Source organism: Elaeis guineensis, chromosome 13, assembly GCF_000442705.2.
Source record: "Elaeis guineensis isolate ETL-2024a chromosome 13, EG11, whole genome shotgun sequence".
NCBI classification, from domain to species: Eukaryota; Viridiplantae; Streptophyta; class Magnoliopsida; order Arecales; family Arecaceae; genus Elaeis; species Elaeis guineensis.
Window position 1 is genome coordinate 29,492,274 of NC_026005.2, and position 16,191 is coordinate 29,508,464.

The window sequence follows — 16,191 nt, forward strand, 5'->3', positions numbered from 1 at the left end:
CTAAAGGTGAGAGAGTCTAGATCTATGCCCATTCCATATCTCATATAGAATCTGCACAACAGACTTACTCAGTATATTTTCAGAGTAAAACAGGTAATCACACAAGAGCACAATCTTGAAACAGACAGAGAAGTGAATCCTATTGTGGATTGAACCATGTCTAACAAAGTTCAACTTCTCCTTTCAGATACACTATGTTTCGAAAAGGAATCCACTGAGAGAGAATCCAATTCTCTCCTAGATATGTCACAAACTCACTGGATAAGTATTTGCCTCCTCGATCTGATCGAAGAGTTCTAACACCTTATCTAGTTTGTTTCAATCTTTCATTATTGAATCATTTGAACATTTCAAATGATTAGGCCAGACGCACCCATGCCCAGATAGGTCGTCTGTAATGAAATATTAATATCTTTCTCTGGTACTTAAGTTCAAGGTCCACACACATCACTATGTATGAGACTTAGAACTTTATCAGCTCCTTCACTTTTTCCATTAAAAGGTGATTTTGTCATCTTTCCAAGAAGATAAGACTCACAGGCTATCAATGATTTACAATCATTGATGTTGAGATTTTCCTCTCAAGCTAATCCGTTTATCCTATTCTTGTGAAGGTGACTAAGCCAAAGATAGACTTTTATGATATTATCTAACTTGGGTGTGTACATTACACTTAATAGGCTGTGTAAATGTTAAATATTATTTTTTTATTATCCATATATTATTGTAACATTATTCATAATAATATCACAATAATCTTCCTTTATTAATGAATGATGATCATCTTTGGCCAAAAGGCCAATAAAGATTACATTCATCATAAACAATGGACAATAGTAATAATTACTCTAAATGACAATATTTGAAAATAAGATCTACAATTTCTAAAGTTAGGATTGGAATAAGACTTCCATCCCCAACATTCAAGAATTTCTCATCATTTTCAAACATTCCACTTACTTGTAGTCCTAGCAATAAATTGCATAAGACCATGGTACTAATACCTAGGTAGTAGAATTATATAGAAAAACTTTAAGGTGTTATCATATAACATCATTGATGAGCAACTCTTGCTCCTTTCTCTTGTTCAGCCTATTATGGTCAAGGGAAGCAAGACAATTCTTCTTCCTATGATCCTGCTTCTTACAATAGAAGCAACATGCCTGATTTGGATCAATTTTGGACTAATTATTTTGACTGGACTAAGAAGCTCCAATACGAACCTATTTGTACTACGGAACCAAATTCAACTTTCGATACTAATTAACAAAGTTGGGTCCCATAAGTCATCACTGTCTAATAGCTATTAGAGCAATTAAGGTTTAGGCTTATTTTGAGAAAAGAGAACAATGATCTAATGTATATGAATTATTTTAAGCCTAGAGACTTGGACTTTAGTCTCAAGATTCTCCTATTATTTTGTTCAAATTGGTAGCCTTTACTTCCAATTTGGGAATTACTTTAATTTCTAGTAGGTACTAGAATCCACATAGACTACACACAAGCCCGACTTTGATCGGTCAACCCATCTACATCTACGGGTAGGTTCATTAATCAATTATTTCTCCAAACAACTTCTAGTAATTTAATTTTATCCCAGAAACCTAATCAGTAGGCTTTGGCCTCCACTGTAAAGATCCGATTAGGTCCAATCATTAATATGACCATACTTGGTGCATCTAACCAACGAATGATTAAGCCCAACTTTGGTTGGCTCACCTAACCACCATTAGAGAGATACTTTCAAGTCGTCATATGATGAGTGATAATTCCATTAGTCAACAAGCACCAGGCTTTTGGGTCTGCAATGATTATTGAGTTAATGGACTCATTATCAAATATCTTAATGGAGGCTATGACTCAGTTATCTCCATAACTTTGTCATTTTAGGGACCTAATAATTTTAGAAGATTTAAAATTATTAGTGATTTAAGGATAGAAAGAATATGGACCAATTTGCTCCCACTGACTTCACCAAGTTAAGTCCTCCCACTGGCTTCTCAAGTCATTAACAAGGACTAGGATCAAATTTGATCCATGGGCACCTAGATCAGTCTCACTGAATGAAATCAGACTCACTGATTTCATATGTGACATGGGTTAGCACAAATCAATGAGCAACCTAATCAAGACCTGATTAACCACATTGGTCAGGTATGTATGATCGGTGGGAGGGTCAGCCAAAGCTTGCCTTAGACACCATAAGAAATGGCTAGGTAAGCAGGCTCCCAATTAAAAATCATCGATCAGGTTTACCTTAGACACCAACTGATTTATCAATTTTGATTTGGTTTGCCTAAAGACTCGGCTTAGCTGCTGAGCCATGATCAGTGTCCATTTGTTAGATATATGGACTTTGATCAACTACAACTATTGAAGTGATCTATAGAAATGATCTAGTCTTAATTAACTTTTAATTAGGTTTGATCAATTTCTTAACTTAGTCCATATTTAATCTAACCCTAAGTCTAACCCAGTTAATGACCTGATCAAAGCTAACCCATTACCCATTAACCCATGTTTTATGAAATTATCTTAGGATCTTTAAATCACAAACTTAGATCCTAAATAATCACTTAATTCTTTTAATTAAGTTCATGGCTGAGGATTGGGGTTCGGCATTTTGAAAACATTTTCAACTTATGAAAGATTTAATACAATTTAGTGTTGTTTCACTAAATAGGTCGACTCATTTAAAAATAGGTCAGCTTATTTTACTAACAAATACTAACAATTCAAATCAGTCAGAAAAATAATTGAGCCAACTTTTCGTCAAGCTGGATTGCTGGTCGAGCTGGCCCGATAAGCAAACAGAACTTTCGTAAGATCTGTTCTTGGCTGATTTTAATCTATGTATATTACATAAAAATTCATGAAATAAAATAGATCTAATCTAAAGCATTCATGATAAGATTTTTTAAATTTTTTAAATTTTCTAGATCGCAACGTACCAGGACAACCTTTGCACTGTAAGGGGTAAACCTTACAGTAGGACAACCTACAGTCCGTGCGATCTTTATTTTATTTTTTAGATTTATTTTAATATAATTATGAACATGTTATAAAAGAACCTAGATGCTTTGATACCACTTGTTGGAAAAAGGTGCAGGGTTTCATGCATGAATTTCAAAATATTTTAAAATATAACGTAGTGGAACATGTAAATTAAATAATTTAATCTACAAATATATGTAATCAGATTACTAAATCCTACAATTAGGATCTATAATATATCATATTATATTTATAAATCAAAAAATAAAAGCTTTGGTATCGATCAAATAATATCCTAGATCTGAAATAGTTTCAGATCTAAAATCTAGATCACATCTAGATAAGAGAAGAGATCAGATCTCTTACCTTCATGCGAGTCGAGAACTTTATGGTTGATTTTTTTTATTATTTGGAGCACACATGCATCTGACCTCTACAGGTGATCCACACGAGGCTCAACAAAATTGAAGGTTCGTCGAACGATGATCCGCTTGAAGTGCTATCTTCTTGCGGATCCCTCTGGATTGGTTAATCTAAAAAATATTCTTCGGATCTCTTGGACATTCATGAGATGAAGAATATGAGGAGGAAAAGGGAGAAGTTAAACCTTTTGACCTCCCTAAAATCAAAAATAATATGTAATAGAAAAGATCCTAAGAGAAGACAGATCTTCTCTTTCAGTCATCAAGATTGATTCCTGAGAACATCTCTATGCTAGGACATGAGAGACCTTCTTCCCTAGATATTTTTCAAATTTTCAAATTTATGATATCTGATTTTTCTCATAGAAAAATCTCATGTTGATGGAGAAGAAGGGTTCTAAAAGAAACCTTAAGAGAAGACCTTCTTTTCTTCTTCTTCTCTCATCAGAACATGATCAGATCATGTCCAAAATTAGATCACCATGCCCCAACTCATTGGAGCAAATCCACCATGCCATCCCTCTTTCTCTCTCAAATTTTTATACATAAAAATAAAAATAAAAGAGAATAATCTGAAAGAAAATAATAAGAGAAAATAATCTTCTCTCTTACCTTTTTTTCTACAAGACATCAACTTTTGATCTCTTGATAGAAGACTTCTTCCAAGGATATTGGCCTCAAACCACCCATGCCATCCTCTTTCTCCTCTGCTTTTCTATCAAAAATCCATAATTTTTGACTTTTCTTCTCATATGGGCGGCACCTTTATATGGTAGACTAGGTCAAAGACCTAGTCAACAAGGAGTCCATGGGGCGTCCAACTCTTGGATGCCCCTTGCCTTATTTTTCATGGAGAGCATGATCAATGCACAAAAGGGGTGACAAAAAGATAGGATAAGAATGGAGGAAGTTGGCGCATGAGAGGAGAGAAGAGTTCTTGTGAAGAGGGACTCTTTCAAAAAGGAAATGAACCTAAACCACTTTCCATAATAAATCAAATCACTTTCCATATTGAATCAAATCTAATCTAATTCAAATCTCTAAAATAAGTGGTGTGAGATTACATTCCTTAGATGTGGATATCATAGAAAAATTATCTAGAAATTAAATTGTGGCATGGGCTTGGAGTTTCTTAGGTGGCGCAATGGAGAAGATGGAATCCTAGTCTAACTAGGATTCTTATGTAGACTAGGTCAAGCTCTTTGAACCCAATCTAAATTAATTACAATCTAATTAATAGTGATCCTAGTCTAACTAAGAGTCTAATTAAATCAGATTAAACCATATTTAATTCTGATTTAAAATCTAACTTAATTAAGAATTAGGTGCATACAAGTCCTAGTCGAACAGGAACTTGCTCTCCCTTGCAACTGGCTTATCCAATAAATCAAGTAGACTTAATCCAATTAAATCCAAACTAATTTTAATTGAATTAAATTCAATTAGACTTGATCTCAGCCTAATTGCTCAATCAGATTGAGCAATTAGCAATCCAATTGCTAATCGATCCTCTTGCAAACACTTGCATTAGGTCAAACATCAATCACATTGATCGTTTAACCTTATAACGATTCTCAATCATCGATTAACCATCTGATTAGATTATAACCTTTTATATGTGTGATCCTATAGGTTCGAATCTAAGTCGGTAGTATAGAAATTAATTTCTATGCCAGTCGAAGTAACCATCTAGCAATGGTTCCCGACGTCCAGATAGGTCGAATGTATGCAAAGCAATATTCTAAGAATCCTGACCCATGGTTACCGTATAATTCATCCTTTTGACCAATAATGCTTAAGACGACTTCGAGTATGCTGTCAATACTCATATAAGTCATCTCTATTGTGTCTCAAAATTTTGCAAATCTCGTGACTCCTCACGAGGATTACCCAGGCCTAGGTTTTGCTAAATTAAAACACAACGAGACATTCTCTTCTTGAAGTTAATCAGGAGTGGTCAATCCCATCTTAACTCACACATCGATTTCATAAGTACTTGACTGTACCCAAAAATTTTTCGAATTTATATTAAAAATACAAGCAGTCTGGCACCAAAGCACAGTGAGTTGCTTGCAAGTCACCGTGGTGATCTCAGGTCAGAGGGACACTTATATCCATTGGCCTTAGCTAACTACTCTTGACAGTAGAGTGTTATATTGGTCATGTTCAATGCTGATGTACTTCTACATCTCACTTGGATGCTATACTAGTATCTCCACACCACTTGATTACGAGGACAACCAACGTATATGGTATACAGCGACCTACACTTGATAAGTTATCGTCTTGTTAATAACTTATCATTTGATCGTGAACAATTTAAGAACCATCCGATAAATCCTCCTTTATCGATTCATTTGGTTCTAAGAATTTTATCATAATTTAGGAGTTCATTTAAGGAAGATAAAACTTTTATGATGAACCTACCAAATAACTATTATTATTAGATAATTCATATACTAATTCCAATCATCTACTACTTAGATGATTGGCTTTAGGATACATTTCCCAATATGATGGACCTCCACTGAAAGTCTCAGTTAGGTCCAACCATTAACATGAATTTACTCAGTGATTCTAGCCAAAGAATGATCAGGCCCGAGGATGGCTCAATTAACCTGACCACCATCAGATAGTTCAATAGAGTCATCATATGCTGAATAATAATTTCATCATTCAGAGAGAACACCAGACAGATAGTGCCTGCAATGTCAATCTGAAATAATGGATCCATTACCATTCACCTTAATGGGAGGATATGATCTAGTTATCTCCATAACTAACTCATTTTATGGATTTAATAATTTAAAAGATTTGATTAAATCTTTTAAAAGATATTAGTCGAACTACAAGTCATAATTTCTCCCACTGACTTCACCAAGTTATGAAAAAGACTAGTGACTAGCGGGTTCAATCGATACATCATAAATCTTTCCACTGACTTCATCAAGTCATGAGAAGACTAGAGATAAGTCGATCTAATCGAGAAGTCGACCCAAGATACCTAAATCAGTCATACTGATTAACCTTAACAATATGGGTCAACTCGAGTCACCTAGCGATCTAATCAGCCTAATGACTCAGGCTCAACCTTTGAGCCTCAATCAAGGTCTATTTGGTTTAATCAAAGATATAGACTCGATCATTTACAACTATTATTTTTGATCTGGAGTACCCTTGATCTAATCTAAATCAACTATTAGTTAGATTGGATCAACTACTCATTTTAGTCCATTAAGTCTTTGATTCTAATCTTAGGTCTAATCCAATTAAAAAGATCTGATTTGAGCTATCCCATGCCTCATATTTTATGCAATATCGTTAGATCTTTAATCATAATTTTAGATCTAAAATATATTTCTTAATTCTTTGTATCATTTGAATGTGAGTAAGATTTAAGAACCACATGATAAATCTTCTTTTATCATTTTGGTAGTAGTTCTAAGGACTTCATCATAGCATATGAATTCTATTTTAGAAGATGTATTTCTTATGACGAATCTGTCAGATAACATTTATCATTTTATAATTCATATACTTGTATGGAGCACAATCATCTACAACCTAGATGGTTGACTTTAAGACATATTTTCCAACACCTGAATGCTCTAGGATGATCTCAGGTTAACTGTCAATCGAGATTGCTTCATTCGCATTGTATTTCAACCTTTCAAATCCATCTCATGGATTATCCTAGTCAAGACTTTGCTAAATTAAAATACAGCGATACATCAACTTCAATAATCTGGAGGGGTCTATCCCATCTTGATCCACACATAGACTTCGCAAGTACTTGACTGTATCCAGTAGCCTTCCATCATTGCATTAGAAATCCAGATAGTCCGGCACAAAAGCACAATGAGTTGTTTGCAAGTCACTATGATGATCTCAGGTCTGAAGGATACTTATACCTATGTGTTCACGAGCAGCTCTTGATGGTAGAATGCTCAGCAGGTGAGTCACTTATTCAGTGATGATGTACCCCTACATCTCACATGTATGCCATACTAGTGTCACCATACTTCTTGGTTAAGAAACAACTAACCCATATGGCACACAACATCCTCTACTCGATAAATGTCATCATCCTATAATGATGTATCATTTGGTCGCGAATATATTTAAGAACTATATGATCAATCTTCTCATTATCGTACACTAGCATAGTTCTAAGGACTTCATCACAGCATAAGAGTTCAAGAAAGATGTAACTTGGTGATGAAAAATATCAGAATAACTTTTATTCAATAATCAATAATTCATATACAAGGATGAACTCAATCATCACACGATTAGTTTTAGGACACAATTTTCAATAACTACCACTTGGATTAAAGCCAATCACGATAGTATCTTATACCCATCTTTCATTTGAAATCATCGAACTCTTTGATCTCGAGAGCTTTAGTGAAGGGGTTGGCTAGGTTCTCCTTTTCGTCGATCTTCTGAAGCTCGACGGTTCACGATCTCTCACACCAGGTGATAGCGGCACATAATATTTTATAGCATCCGATGCAGTACTGTATTCCACTTCGCATACAGAATCGACCACAATATGTTGCTTGAAACTCTTCCAGCAAATAGCTCCTCCATTCAAGGTAAACACGTAGCCCGACACGCTTCTACTGTTATCATAATATGACTGAAAACTGAAATCAGTATATCCCACAAGCTTCAGATCAGTATCTCTATAGATAAGCCATTGGTCTTTAGTATTTCTCAAATACTTAATAATTGCTTTCGCAATCTTCCAATGCTTCTCATCCAAATCAGACTGGTATTTACTCACTACCCCTAATGAATAAGCCACATCCGACCTCATACATGTCATAGCATACAGATAGATCCCACTGCCGAAGCATATGGTATTCTACTCATACACTCTCTCTCCTCAGGAGTTGTCGGATAATTCTTCTTGGAAAGAGTAATTTCATAACCTATCGAAAGATAGCTTTTCTTGAAATTATCCATATTGAACCACTTCAACAGGATGTCGATGTACGTGGTTTGAGATAATCCAAGCAACCTTCTAGATCTATCCCTATAGATCTTCATCACTAGAATGTAGGATGCTTCGCCCATATCCTTCATGGAGAACTGTGATGATAACCATAGCTTCACACTCTGCAAAATCGGGATGTCATTTCTTAGTAACAGTATGTCATCCACATACAGCACAAAAAAAATGACTACAGAATCGGAAGCCCATTTGTCGATGCAAGGCTCTTCTCCATTCCTAATGAAGCCATACGTTTTGATCACCTTATCAAAACACATGTTCTAACTCCTAGATGCCTGTTTAAGTCCATAAATAGACCTTTTCAACTTGCACACTTTTGACTCATCTATGGATGTGAACCTTTCAGGTTGTATCATATACACCTCTTCTTCCAATTCTCCGTTAAGGAAAGCAGTTTTGACATCCATTTGCTAGATCTCATAACCTAAATGTGCAGCGATAGCCAGCATAATCTTGATGGACTTGAGCATTGCCACAGGAGAGAACGTCTCGTTATAGTCAATACCATAATGCTGACGGTAACCCTTGGCAACTAGACGGGCTTTATAGGTTTCTACCTTTCCGTCTGCTTCTCTTTTTCTCTTAAAATTTATTTACACCCTATGAGTTTTATCTCTTCAGGTGGATAAACTAGATCCATACACCATTGATCTCCATAGATTCCATCTTGGATTTCACTCAAGTCATTTTTGAGAGTCGGGCCTTTGTATGGCCTCCATATAGGTGATCGGATTCTCATCATTTTCATCAAGTTTGATGGGGTCATCGTCTCGGATCAGAAAATTATAGTATCTGTTCGGCTGATGCAATACTCTATCAGATCTCCTTAATGGCACCTCTACTGGCTCCAAATTTGATTCATCAATCAAATCCAATTCTATATGTGTCGGTCCTTCCACCTTATGAACTTTATCAAGTTCAATTTTACAGGCATTAGCTCCTTCACCAAGAAACTCTTTTTTCAAAAAGACTAACCGACTGCTGACAAACACCTTTTGTTCTGCAGCAAAGTAGTAGTACCTTTTAGTTTTCTTTAGGTACCCTACAAACAAGTATTTATCAGACTTTGATCCAAGCTGATCTATCTTTAAATGCTTGACATAAGCTGGACACCCCCAGACCCTAAGGTGTGAGAGCACCGGCTTACGTCCAGTCCATATCTCATATGGAGTTTTATCGACAGACTTGCTGGACACCTTATTCAAAATGTAGCACGCAATTTCTAGAGCATATTCTCAAAAAAAAATTGGCAAACTCGCAAAGCCCATCATGGATCGGACCATGTCTAACAAAGTTTGATTTCTCCTCTCTGACAACCCATTATGTTGTGGTGTTTCAGGAGGGGTCCATTGTGAGAGAATCCCATTCTCTTCAGATATATCAGGACCTCACTGGTGAGGTATTTACTTTCTCGATCTAATCGAAGGATCTTAATACTCTTCTCAGTTTGTTTCTTTACTTCAGTACGAAATCATTTGAACATTTCAAATGATTCTGACTTATGCTTCATAAGATAGACATATCCATACCTCGATAGATCGTCTGTAAATGTAATGAAGTAGTAGTATCCTCCTCTTTCACTTATGTTCATAGACCTGCATACATCAGTATGTATTAGACCTAAGACATCGCTAGCTATTTCACTTTTTTCCTTAAAAGGTGACTTAGTCATCTTACTAAGTAGACAAAACTCACAAGTAGGCAATGATTCGCAATCATCTATCTCAAGGATACATTCCTTGATCAACCTATCAATCCTATTCTTGTTCACATGACCAAGCCTACAATGCCAAAGGTAGGATTCACTGACATTATCTAATTTAGGACGTTTACTAGGTGTGTACATTACACTAACAAGCTGTGATATTATGTATATGTCATGTTTAAATTATCTACGCATAATTGTAGTATCATTCATAATGATATCACAAAAATCATCTTTTATTATAAACTTGTAACCAAGTTTGGCCAAAAGGCCTACAGAGATAACATTCATCAAAAAGGAGGGACAATAATGACAATCATTTAACATGATACTACTAGACTCAAAGACAAACTGTAAAGTTTTCAAGGCCAGAACTGGAACAAGACTTCCATCTCCAACGTTAAGGAACCGCTCGCCCTCTCGAAACTTCCTACTTATCTGCAGTCCCTACAATAAATTGCATATATTAATAGAACTTCCGGTATCCAATACCCAGGTAGTAGGATCACAAACAGAGAAACTATAAGGTGTTATCTTATAAGTACCTTGTGAAGCAACTGCTTGCTCCTTTCTCTTATTTTTAGACATGTTTGGGTCAAGAGTGGCTATATAAGCAAGACAATTCTTTTTCAATAACATAGCTTCTTACAAAAGAAGCACTCTGTCTGGCTCTTATTAATTTTTGACAGTTTGCTCTGCTTGGGATCGACGGCACGAAATTTCTGCACCTTTTTCTTCTTTCCTCTCCTAGACGATCGATGCCCTGCAGATGAACCTCCCATAAATTCACTGGCTCCTTCCAGAGCTGGTGATCCTTCTCAAAAGTCTACAGTAACCCTAGCAAATCATGGTAGTTTACTGCAGGTTTCGTCATTCTATAATGACTGAGAAAGGGTAGGGAGGATTTCAGTAGCGAATTAAGGATAGCATTCTTGCCTAATTGTTGATGCAACGAAAAGCCAAGTTTGTTAAGACGTTTAATCTGCTCAATTATGTATAATACATAATCGATGACTGAAGCTCCCCCTCACATACATGCATTGAACACTGCGTAAGAGATTTTGTTTCTCTCCGCATTCTCAGAGGTGCTGAAGGACTCATTCAACATTTGAATAATCTCCTCTGGCTGCACATCCTCGAACTTACGATTAAGTTCATCGTTCATGGCTGCCCTCATCATACAACGCACAGTTCTATGGTCATTAAGCCACTTCATGTAAGTATCTCTCACAGTATGAGGAGCATTGGCTGTAGGTTCCTCAGGTGCCTGATCCGTAAGGACTTACAAAATCCTCTCGTGCTCCAAGACGATCTTCAACTTTCGATTTCAGCCATCGAAGTTGGGTCCGATGAGCCTGTCGCTGTCCAACAGCATACGGAGGGATAGTGTATTGGCCATAATTGAAAGAAAAAATATTAGCCTATTAGTATATGAATTATTTTTTATCCTAAAGATATGGACTTTAGTCTAAAGGTCCTCCCACTATTTTTACGAATTGGTAGCCTCTATCTCCAACTCGAGGAATTACACTAATTTCTTAGTGGGTACTAAAATCCACACGGACTATATTCGGATCCGAGTGTAGCTCGACCAATCCTAGTGCATCCATAGGTAGGTTCATAACCAATTGTTTCTCCAAATAACTTCTAGCAATAAGTTTTACCCCAGGCTTCTCTTCAGTAGGCATATGGTGCCTCCACTTAAAATTTCGATTAGGTCCAACCATAACATAACACACCAAGTGCATCCAACAAATGAATGTCCAGGTTTGAATATGGCTCGGCCAACCTGAGCATTGATCTGAAGGTATATCATGATGGTCATATGATGAATGACAATTTCAATATATAATAGACACCAGGCGTATGACACCTCCAATACCTATTTGGAATATTGGACTCATTATCATGCACCTTAATGGGAGGCAATGATCAAGTTATCTCATAACTTTATTATTTTATGGATCTAATAATTTAGAATATTTGATTTCATTGATCTGAGAATAAGAGAAGAAGTTGACCTATAAGCTGCAAATCCTCCCACTGACTTCACCAAGTTATGTAAAGGATGAGATTCAAGCTGGTCTAAAGATATCTAAATCAGTCACACTGATTCACCTTAATGGCATGGGTCTGTATGAATCGATTAGTGACCTAATCAAAACATAATATACCATGTTGACCAGATAAGTGAGATCAGTGGGAGGAATATGCCCTTAACTCACTGTAGACGCATCTAGGTGAATAGCTCTCAATCAAAAATCACTTGATTGAATCTGCCAAACTTATCTTAGATACCAACTGGTTAATTAGTTTTGATTTGGTTCACCAAAAGATTCGGGCTCAACCACAGAGCCATGATCATGGTCCATTTATTAGAGTCAAACACATGGACTTGATCAAATTACAATTATTGAGATTGATTTAGAGAAATACTCGCTTGATCTAATTCAACACTTGATTAGATTTCATCAATTTCTCTACATGATCCATATGTGTTTCTAACCCTAGGTCAACCTATTAGAAGGACCTGATTCATGCTAGCCCTTTGCCCATCATTTTATGTGGTGTCTTAATGATCTTCAATTCTCAAATCTAGATCATTCAAAACTTAATTCATAATTAAGTGTGTGAAACGTGTGTTTCAATCTGTAAAACTATTCTACAAGAATTTCAGGTGAAATATATCATATGTTTCAACACATAAAAATAAATTTTTATAATATATTTAATAATTAAACATACATAGATATGATCTAAACTTCATACATATATCTCATGTATCATGATAACTTTTAGATCAATACCGATTATATCATATGTAACATGCAATTCAGATCTAAAATAATTTTATATCTAAATTTTATCCTATTGTAATGAATTATAAATTACTTTAGATCTAATCTAAATATATTTATGATTAAAATAATACATAAAAATTTGTTCGTTTTTTTTCTTTATGAAACTGGATCACAATGACACCTCTACACATCATAAGAGAATCCATCGAATAGGCAAAAGAGAGATTAATCTCTTCAATCTTCTATAATCGGATAGTCTGATGATCTCATCAATCCGAGTACTAGGCTACTAAGATCTAAAATCTAATTTCATATATAATTACATCAATATACAATTATTAATAAAATAATTTTGCATCATGAACATATCATTGATCTTATCAATTATATTCTTCATCTAATCCAATTAGATTTGATGCACCATATACATCATATCAGATCTGAAATATATCTTATACTAATTATAAAATATTAATTTTAGATTTGATATCATATAGAAAATTAATTAGATACAAATATGAATGCATAAGAAATAAATTTCTGATAAAATCTATTTTCGTACAGTGCTGAATTCCGATAGAATTCAGATCTAAATATCCATCAAAATGGATCCAAATTAAATTTAAAATAAATTTCACTTTATAAGAGAAATAATAATACTAAAATTTTATTAAAATAAATTTAAAATAGATTTTAATTTATATTGTTATTTCATCAAAAATTTAGCAACAGCAGAATTCTGTTATAACAAACTTATAACAACCTCAATCAACCATCAATTAGGTACCTCTAATCTGATCAAAATTAGATCAAAAATTTTATATAAATAGATTAATATTAGATTTAATATTTTATAAAAAATCTCAATTATATCTTATATAATTAATCTCAAAAAAATTTATTATACATGCATATATTTCAGACCTGCTCTGATACCAATTGAAGGAAAAAAACTGTTTCTGCTCGGAAGGCCCAATTGCATCTAAAAATTTTTTTTATTTATCTACATGATTAAAGATCAAATTCTTACCTGATTAGTAGTCTAACCAAAGATCAAATCTTAAATTATCTGATATAAATCTTCACGAAGGTCTGGTTGTACAGACCCTCTACTTCATATGCATGTCAGACGCCGCAGAAAAGTAGGATGAACTCCAATCTAATTACCTTTACAATGCAATCAATCGAGGAATAAGATATGCTGGTGTGACACCTCACACCAGTAGGTGGAACAGCCAAGATGGATCCACATCCAAGGGAAGAGGGACGGCAACAAGAGGAGAGGGCAAGGGGAAGAAGGGACCTCTCTCTCTTTCTTTCTTCTCTCAATTGATTTGTTTGCTATGCATCCATAGGTAGAGACTCTCTTTATTTATAGATGATTTTTATGACCCAATAAGTATAGGAGTCCTAACTCAAATATAATTTGAATCAATCCAATACTCATGAAAGAAAGATTCCTACATGAGATAGAATTACTATCACATATGACACCAATTTGCACCAACTCTCTCACCCACATGGCACGCTCCAAATGAGCAAAGCTCCAGATGTTGGTTGCCCATAATAGAGAAAAATTTTAGTACAAGTGGGAATACTCATATCTCATCAAAAATGGGTCCAATTCGAATCCATTCGAAGCTGGTTCGAAATAATTCCGGAAGGCTGTCAATCTCAAACTCTTTAGGACTTTTATACCAAATCTAACTTAAATTTTGAACCCAATTAAGCCAAATTAATTTAAATCTAATTTAAAATTAATTAATATTAAATTCAATCTTTCATATGCTTCATGGATGATAGATCAGAAACTTTTCATCTCTGGATCGAATCTGAACCTCATGTATAGTGCTAGCTAGACATAGTCAACTTTTCAATTTCATTTGATCCATAACTTAATTTTTATTAAGTTAGCTTATATATTCAATCAAATCAAATATTTTAAATTGGATATATAAACATAGGTCTATTTCTTCCTACTTTGTCTGACTTATGTGCGTGACTCCATAGGTTCAAACACTAAGTCGGTAGCACAGGAATCAATTCCTGCACTAATCAGATGCCATCTAGCAATGGTTTCTAATGTCCAGATAGGTTAAATTATCATAAAGAAATATTTCAAAATCCATACACATGGTTACCGCATAATTCATTTTTTGACCCTGAATGCTCTAGGATGGTCTCAGGTTAAACTGTCAACCGAGATTGCTTTATTCGCATTGTATTTCAATCTTTCAAATTTATCACATAGATATCCTAGCCAAAATTTTACTAAATTAAAATACAGCTATACATCAACTCCAATAATCCAAGAGATAAATTTTATCTTGATCCACACACAGACTTCATAAGTACTTGACTGTACCCAGTAGCCTTCCGTCACTGTATTAAAATCCAGATAGTCCAGCACCAAAGTATAGTGAGTTCTTGAACTATGATAATCTCTGATCTGAAGGACACTTATACCCATGTGTTTCACGAGCAGCTTTTGACAACAGAATGCTCAGTAGGTGAGTCACTTGTTCAGTGACGATGTACCTCTACATCTCACCTGTATGCCATACCAGTGTCACCACACTCTTTAGTTAAGAGGACAACCAACCCATATGGCACACAACAATCTTCACTCCGATAAACATCATCATTTCATAATGACGTATCATTTGGTCGCGAACATGTTTAAGAACTATACAATAAATCCTCTCTTCATCGCATACTAGCATAGTTCTAGAGACTTCATCATAGCACAAGAGTTCAAGAAAGATGTTAGTTTATGATGAAAAATATCAGAATAACTTTTATTCAATAATCAATAATTCATATGCAAAGATAAACTCAATCATCAACACGATTGATTTTAGGACATAATTCCCAAACAAGATATACTGATTCAGACTTTACTTGATGATAGAAAGTCTACATCAAGGAGTTTGTTCGTATGTAATGGTGGTGCCACTAGCTGAAAGAGTTCAAGCAACCTATCATTATGGATTAAATGATGGAAGCTGAGTATGTCGTTGCCTCCAATACTGCAAAGAAAGATTCTAGTACAAGAAGTTCATCATAAAATTTTGAGTATATGACATCAGATGCCATCATATTGTACTGCAACATAATAATACCATAGCACTTGCTAAGGAGCCCAGGTCTCATCTGAAGTCCAAACACATCGAGTGATGGTTTTATATAATACGTGACTATCTCGAGAAAAAATACATTGAGGTGCGAAGAGTAGACTCTGTGGATAAC